This window comes from Amblyomma mixtum, chromosome 10 (genome assembly GCF_055824585.1).
Source record: "Amblyomma mixtum isolate Tamu chromosome 10, ASM5582458v1, whole genome shotgun sequence".
Taxonomy (NCBI): Eukaryota; Metazoa; Arthropoda; class Arachnida; order Ixodida; family Ixodidae; genus Amblyomma; species Amblyomma mixtum.
Genome location: NC_143021.1, coordinates 13,512,059 through 13,518,820, shown reverse-complemented (window position 1 = coordinate 13,518,820; position 6,762 = coordinate 13,512,059). Strand labels below are relative to the sequence as shown.

Here is a 6,762-nt window from a genome sequence, read left to right as displayed (position 1 = left end):
CTTGCTTGCTTGCTTGCTTGCTTGCTTGCTTGCTTGCTTGCTTGCTTGCTTGCTTGCTTGCTTGCTTGCTTGCTTGCTTGCTTGCTTGCTTGCTTGCTTGCTTGCTTGCTTGCTTGCTTGCTTGCTTGCTTGCTTGCTTGCTTGCTTGCTTGCTTGCTTGCTTGCTTGCTTGCTTGCTTGCTTGCTTGCTTGCTTGCTTGCTTGCTTGCTTGCTTGCTTGCTTGCTTGCTTGCTTGCTTGCTTGCTTGCTTGCTTGCTTGCTTGCTTGCTTGCTTGCTTGCTTGCTTGCTTGCTTGCTTGCTTGCTTGCTTGCTTGCTTGCTTGCTTGCTTGCTTGCTTGCTTGCTTGCTTGCTTGCTTGCTTGCTTGCTTGCTTGCTTGCTTGCTTGCTTGCTTGCTTGCTTGCTTGCTTGCTTGCTTGCTTGCTTGCTTGCTTGCTTGGACACGTCGAAATGTGTATAAAATCACTAACCGAGCCTTGCTGAGCACGTCTCAGGTGGTCTGGCCGCACCTAAGCTGAGGAGAGCGATACATGCTTAAAGGTGCACTGAAGAGGATTCTGAACTTGTCTTTTTGCCGCGGGAACTCGATCTACACGTTCCAAGCATTCTTAGAAACTGCAACTTATTGCCCTGTATGGCCGATTTCCCTAATTAAATCGAATTAACGTCCGGCTCCCGCCCTTTTTTTTTGAATTCTGCCTCGTACGATGGGCGGAGTCGACCAACGCGTGAAGTTCCTTTCAGCCAGCTCCGTGGAGGCTTTGCTTTCGCTTTATTTTGTTTTTTAGGTTTCCATGAATAAATAGTTTCATTCGCAGATAATATAGCCGCAAAATAACCCCGCAGAAATAAAAATACGCGCGGACTATTTGCTGCTACGGACTACTACGTATTACTCCGCCGATGGCAGAGCGGCTAGCCGCCACGGGACTGGGTGAAAGGCACTCCACGCGTTGGTCGACTCCGCCCACCGTAGGAGGCAGAATTCAAAAAAAAAGGGCGGGAGCCGGCCGTTAATTCGATTTAATTTGGGAAATCGGCCATACAGGGCAATAAGTCGCAGTTTCTAGGAATGCTAGGAACGTGTAGATCGAGTTCCCGCGGCAAAAAGACAAGTGCAGATTCCTCTTCAGTGCACCTTTAAGCCTCTACAAGGTTTCTTCAGGGGCTAAGTGAGCATGTTTCTACTTTTAAAAGAGGCACTTCTTCGGAATGGTCGGAATGGAGACACGCCTCTTATGCGCGAGGAAATCGATGAAACTGTGTCATGGTTCAGCTGCGCCTTTTCGACAGAAATCTCCAGAGATCACACTAGGACAAGCTCTGCCTGTAGCCGCTCTTACGAAAGTGTTTCGAGCAGAGTAAGCTTGCTTTAGTCGGCTTGAATTCTTCGTCACAGCAGCGAGAGGTTGCGCTGCGAGCTTGTGATCTTCCGGAAAACAGTGGAAGACGACACAGTCGCGGCCGTAGTTGTTCGTGGACACGAACGCAGAGTAGTACCTGTTGAATCTGATTCTCAGGGTCGGCTGACACGCTTTGTACGTCACAACGCACGCAGTACGAGGAACAACGCATGCAGCACGAGAAACAACGCGCGCTGAAAGCGCGCTCGGGTGCGCCGAAGCATCCCCGGCTCCTCAACATGACGTCACGCTGGCCGACATGGACGAGGTTTCCCTCTCCGCTGTTCCCCTCTCCTGCGCTCGCGCGGGGCGCGGGAAATTTAAACATCGCGTTTTTAATTGGTGATTGCGCCACTGTTTTAGCCAAAATCGAAAAAATAATTGCACAGACGTCATCAGCAATGACACTACTTCAATACCCTAGAAGGTTAGCTGATTCGAAAACCGCCTCAGTATCCCTTTAAACCTGCTATGTCATGTACCACGATGAACTACTGCATCGCGCAGGCCTTCGGACGCTGACTAACCGAGCAAAGGTACATCGCTTGAAGTTCTTATTTCAACTGCTTAACAATGCCTTGAAGATTGATCTCTTAGCCTTTGTTAGTATCAACCGTTCTAGAAACACACGCCGCTCTCACGCTCTCACGCTTCAGGAATTCTCGTGTAAAAATAATGCCTTTCTATACTCTTTTTTTTTCCTCTCGCAGTACGCGAGTGGAACAAACTTGATCCAGTGATTGCACAACAGAGCTCACATGATAAGTATATCCAGCTTGTAGAAGAAGCGCTATTGTGGCCAAACGCAGAGTAAAACTATTTTATCATATCTGTGTCGTTATTACATTGATTATTTTGCTTTCAGTGTTTAGTGTTTCATTTCTTGCATGTATTTTATTATCCTAATTTTAGAAATTGTGTACTTAACGTTGTTATATATGTATTTTGAGACACAGTAAGTATTCTGCGCTGCCCCTTGAATTCTTTCTACATATCCTTAGACACGTCCTGTAATAATGTGACAAGTCGATTGTGCCGCTCTGTCTCTGGTATAATTATTTGTTACCAACGCTGTAACACCTTTTTTATTTTGTATCCACCCCTGTTACGATCCCTCTGGGGATTGACAACATATTTAAATAATAATATAATTCCAAACTACGAGTATGGGGATTGTCGTCTGCCACAAGTCGAGCTGGTAGTAACCGTTGGAAGACGCATAGCCTCCTAATGATTACGAAGTCGCGTCATTGATGTCCCTGCACATTTCCAGAGTAGGAGCTGAGCAATGGTCTTGGAGGCAGGTTTGCGCTTTCGTGATTTAAATCTACCACTCCAAGGACTGACTCATTTGTTGTTGCTATGACTATTGGGGGGAGGGGCACGGACACCAGCGCCTGCTTCCCATAGTTTATTTATTTATTTATTTCTGATACCCTTATGGCCCACAGTGCGTTATTGAGGGGAGTGGTACATAGATATAAAATGAAACTGTTACAAAGAGGGGGGTAAAGCATACATAGACATGCCTACAAAACTGATACGCATGATCGCAGAAAGAAAACTAGCTGCAAGAAAATACAGGATTCAAAAAAGCGAAACAATACAATAATTAGGAATACCAACACCGAAACAAATAAATTCACAAAAACAGTCCAAAAACGTTGCATGTAAACACAAAGATATAAACTAGAACATCACCATTCGTAGAAACATTGAACGGGTGCGATGGCAGAAGGCTATTAATAAAACAAAGTGCATACGAAAAAAAAGGAACAGAGCTAAATACACAATATTCAAAACGAAGTGAACCAATTGAGGCTACGGTAAACCATATTGTAATGACAACAGTGTCCTAAACTCATCAACGTCCTTTGCAGCTACAATATGTGGTGGCAGGTGGTTCCACTCCGACGATGTTTTTGGAATAAAGGAATTTATGCAGGATGTTGTCCGGCAACGAGGAACGCCAACTTTCCGTGAGTGATCGATGCGGGATGAAACATATGTTGGTGTTGTGATCAATGCATCTTTAAGAGTAGAGTTCACGCTGTAAATTTAAAAAAAACAGACACAGACGGGACACTTTTCTGCGCAGAGCAAGAGGGGTTAACGATAAAGTATTTTTTATTTCTGTGACACTGGCAGCACGATCATAGTTGCGCACAATAAAACGCGCTACTCTATTCTGCACAGCTTCTAGGGCGTCGATAAGTGTGTTAGTGAAACGGTCCCATACAGAGTTAGCGTATTCTAATTTTGAGCGCACAAGTGACTTATACAGAAGAAGCTCGACAGGGGTTGGTGCTAAGTAAAAATTGCGCTTAAGGTATCCAAGCATGCGGTTAGCGGAAGCTATGATAGAGCTGACGTGTGCTTTCCAAGTTAGATCTAGTGTTAGAATGACGCCGAGATATTTATCAGATTCCACGGGTGTTAGCAAGGAAGTAGATATAGTGTAGGCAACAGGACTGGAATTTTCGCGACGGGAAAAGCGCATTACTTTGCATTTAGTCGTATTAAGAGTCATTTGCCATTGTGAACACCAGTTAGAGATAGTGGTTAGGTCTGCTTGAAGTAATTCAACGTCATTCATATTTTTTATTTCGCGATAAACGACACAATCGTCCGCAAAGAGTCCTACTGAAGATGTTACATTGTTAGGCAGGTCATTAATATATACAAGCAACCGCAAATGACCTATAACAGAACCTTGTGGGACGCCGGAGGTCACAGGAATGGATGATGAGTTAAAGCCATTAGCGTGTACATACTGCAATCGGTTAGACAAATAGCACTCAATCCATCTTAGTACGTTATGGTCAATATTAAGTTTACTTAGTTTGTAAAGAAGTAAGTTGTGCGACACTGTGTCAAATGCTATGCGAAAGCCTAAATAAATACAGTCAGCCTCGTTGCCATGATCAAGTATGAAGTTAATATTGCTTGTAAGACTTGTTAATTGTGTTTCGCAAGAGAAGTGTTTTCTAAAACTATGTTGTGCACAGTTGAAGAACGAAGATGACTCAAGAAAGTTAGCTAGGTGAGACAGGATGACGTGCTCCATTATCTTGCAGTGAATGGTGGTTAATGATATTGGTCGATAATTGAGTGAAAGGTGTTTGTCGCCTGATTTGTGGAGTGGAACCACCTTACCCAATTTCCAGTCATCAGGGAGTTCACCGTCTTGTAGGGATTGCTGAAATAATTTTGACAGTATTATGGCAGAATATGCTTTAGTTTTTTTCAGAATTTTACTGCTGATATTATCTGGACCGCAAGAAGAGGACAATTTCATGTGATCTATGATACTTATGATGCCTTCAAAATCAAAATGAATAGATCCATTGGGAATCTGATGTGACCATCATAATCCGGTAGTGATGTGGTAGAGGAGAGATAAAATGCCTTAGCAAATGTTTCATTAAGTACCGTAGCACTGTCGCTAATAGGGATGGGATTAGATTGTGCTTCGAGAAGAGATACTGATGGCTGGTCTGAACCGTTGACAACGTTCCAGAACTTTTTTGGATCAGTTAGTAAAAGTGATGGCAGAGCAACGTTAAAATATCGCTCATGGGCTGTTTTTAACGCATTTTTTTACTCTTCAACCACACCTCTGAGTGCTGTCCAATGTCGAGGTTTTCCCCATGACTTTACCCTGAAATATAACCGTCTTCTTTTGTTACCAAGGCGTTTTAATGACCGGGTGAACCATGGTGACCTGCCATTAGTAGTGATGATTCTTCGAGGAACATGCAATTCAGTTAGCTCATGCAGTTTGTTCTTAAATAAGCACTAATTTTCATTAACAGACCTTTGGTCAAACATTATGAGAAATTCATCCAAAAATAGCTTAAGGCCATCATTAATTGACGTAAAATTTGCCTTAGCATAGTCGTAAATGATTTTAGTTTTATTTCGCGATTTGTTAGACGGTAAGCTTAATTCGATAAGGAGTAGGCAATGATCGCTTAAACCTGGCAAGTAGCTTACGTCGGAAACAAGGTCTGGAGAACTAGTTAACAAAAGGTCTAATATGCTTGAGCTTGTAGACGTCACCCTTGTAGGTTGTGTGACTACCTGTGTTAATGAAAAAGTGGAGCAAAGTGCTGAAAAACTTGTTGATTCTGATCATCCATCGTTGCCTAAATGAGTGTCTGACCAGTTAATGGCAGGAAAGTTAAAGTCACCAAAAAGAAAAATAGGCTGATTAGGAAACCTTGTTTGAATTATGTTAAGAATGTCATGGAGGTCATTACAAAAGCCAACGGTAGTAGATGGTGGATGGTAACATGCACAAAAGAGGAGAGCTTTGTTGTTAATTTTGATCTTGACACAAATGAACTCCAGAGTAGTATCAAGGTTAACTTCAAAGCATTCTATATCCTCAGATACAGTGATTAAAGTGCCGCCGCCGCGGCCAGAAGGGCGGTCACAACGAAATATATGGTAACACTTTTGTGAGGAAAATTTTTCGCTATTGCGCACGGATTCATTGAGCCAATTCTCTGTTAGTACAATAATATGAGCCCCCATGGCATCGGCGGTGCAGGATAAGCTGTCACGATGACAAAAAACACTGCGTATATTAGTGAAAAGGATAGAAATATTTCGAAGTGTTTGCGCAGGTCGATGTTCATCTTTATCTAGTTATCTTGGGGAAGAAGGGCTTGAGTTAGTTACAACACGTGTTGAATTGTTTTCCCGGACACTATCAGTTATAGGGCAGTACATGTAACACCTTTTCATGTTACATGAAAAGATGAAAACAGTTCAGGATTACATGAAAACAGTTAAGGAGAGCACTGGGGTAGCAAGGATTAGGATCGCTGGGGGTTCTGTCAAGTCCGGGAAATCACGATTGACAGACCTTGTGCAGGCTGACAAAATCGAGTACAGCCCAGTCGTGCCCAAGTAGACCTCGAAGAGCCGAAGGCTGTGAGGTATTTGCGAGTCGGACACAGGAGGTGCACTCCTGTGTCGACAAGTAGGCCCAGTTCTTGAAAGCGGGGCCTCTGGTTGGTGTGGTGCGCTGGACAGTATCAGAGGAGGTGGTCCATGGCCTCGTCCTGGCCGAAGACAGGGAAGGCTTGCGACTGGGCTCTCCCATGGAGGTAACTCCTGTCCGCTGTCTAGGAACAGCCGACGCGTAAGCAGAGGAGGAGAGAGCGTTCCTTACGCGTCAGCTTAGCAGGTAGGCGTTTCAAGCAGGCAGTTAATGCAATCCGATGTCTGGATGCTGGCAGATGACGCCTTTCTTGATGGCTGCCCTAGACTAGTCGGAGGCCATCACCGCTATGGAGACGGTGGGAAGGGATTCAAGGCCATCAGGAGCTCTCGCAAGCATGCCGGCTT

The 6,762-nt window shown here is 44.2% G+C and overlaps 1 pseudogene; it reads right to left on the bottom strand.

Moving 5' to 3' along the window:
* Positions 1–4,991: 4,991 nt before the first annotated feature.
* LOC149325169 (uncharacterized) lies at positions 4,992–5,943 on the bottom strand (annotated as a pseudogene).
* Positions 5,944–6,762: the final 819 nt, after the last annotated feature.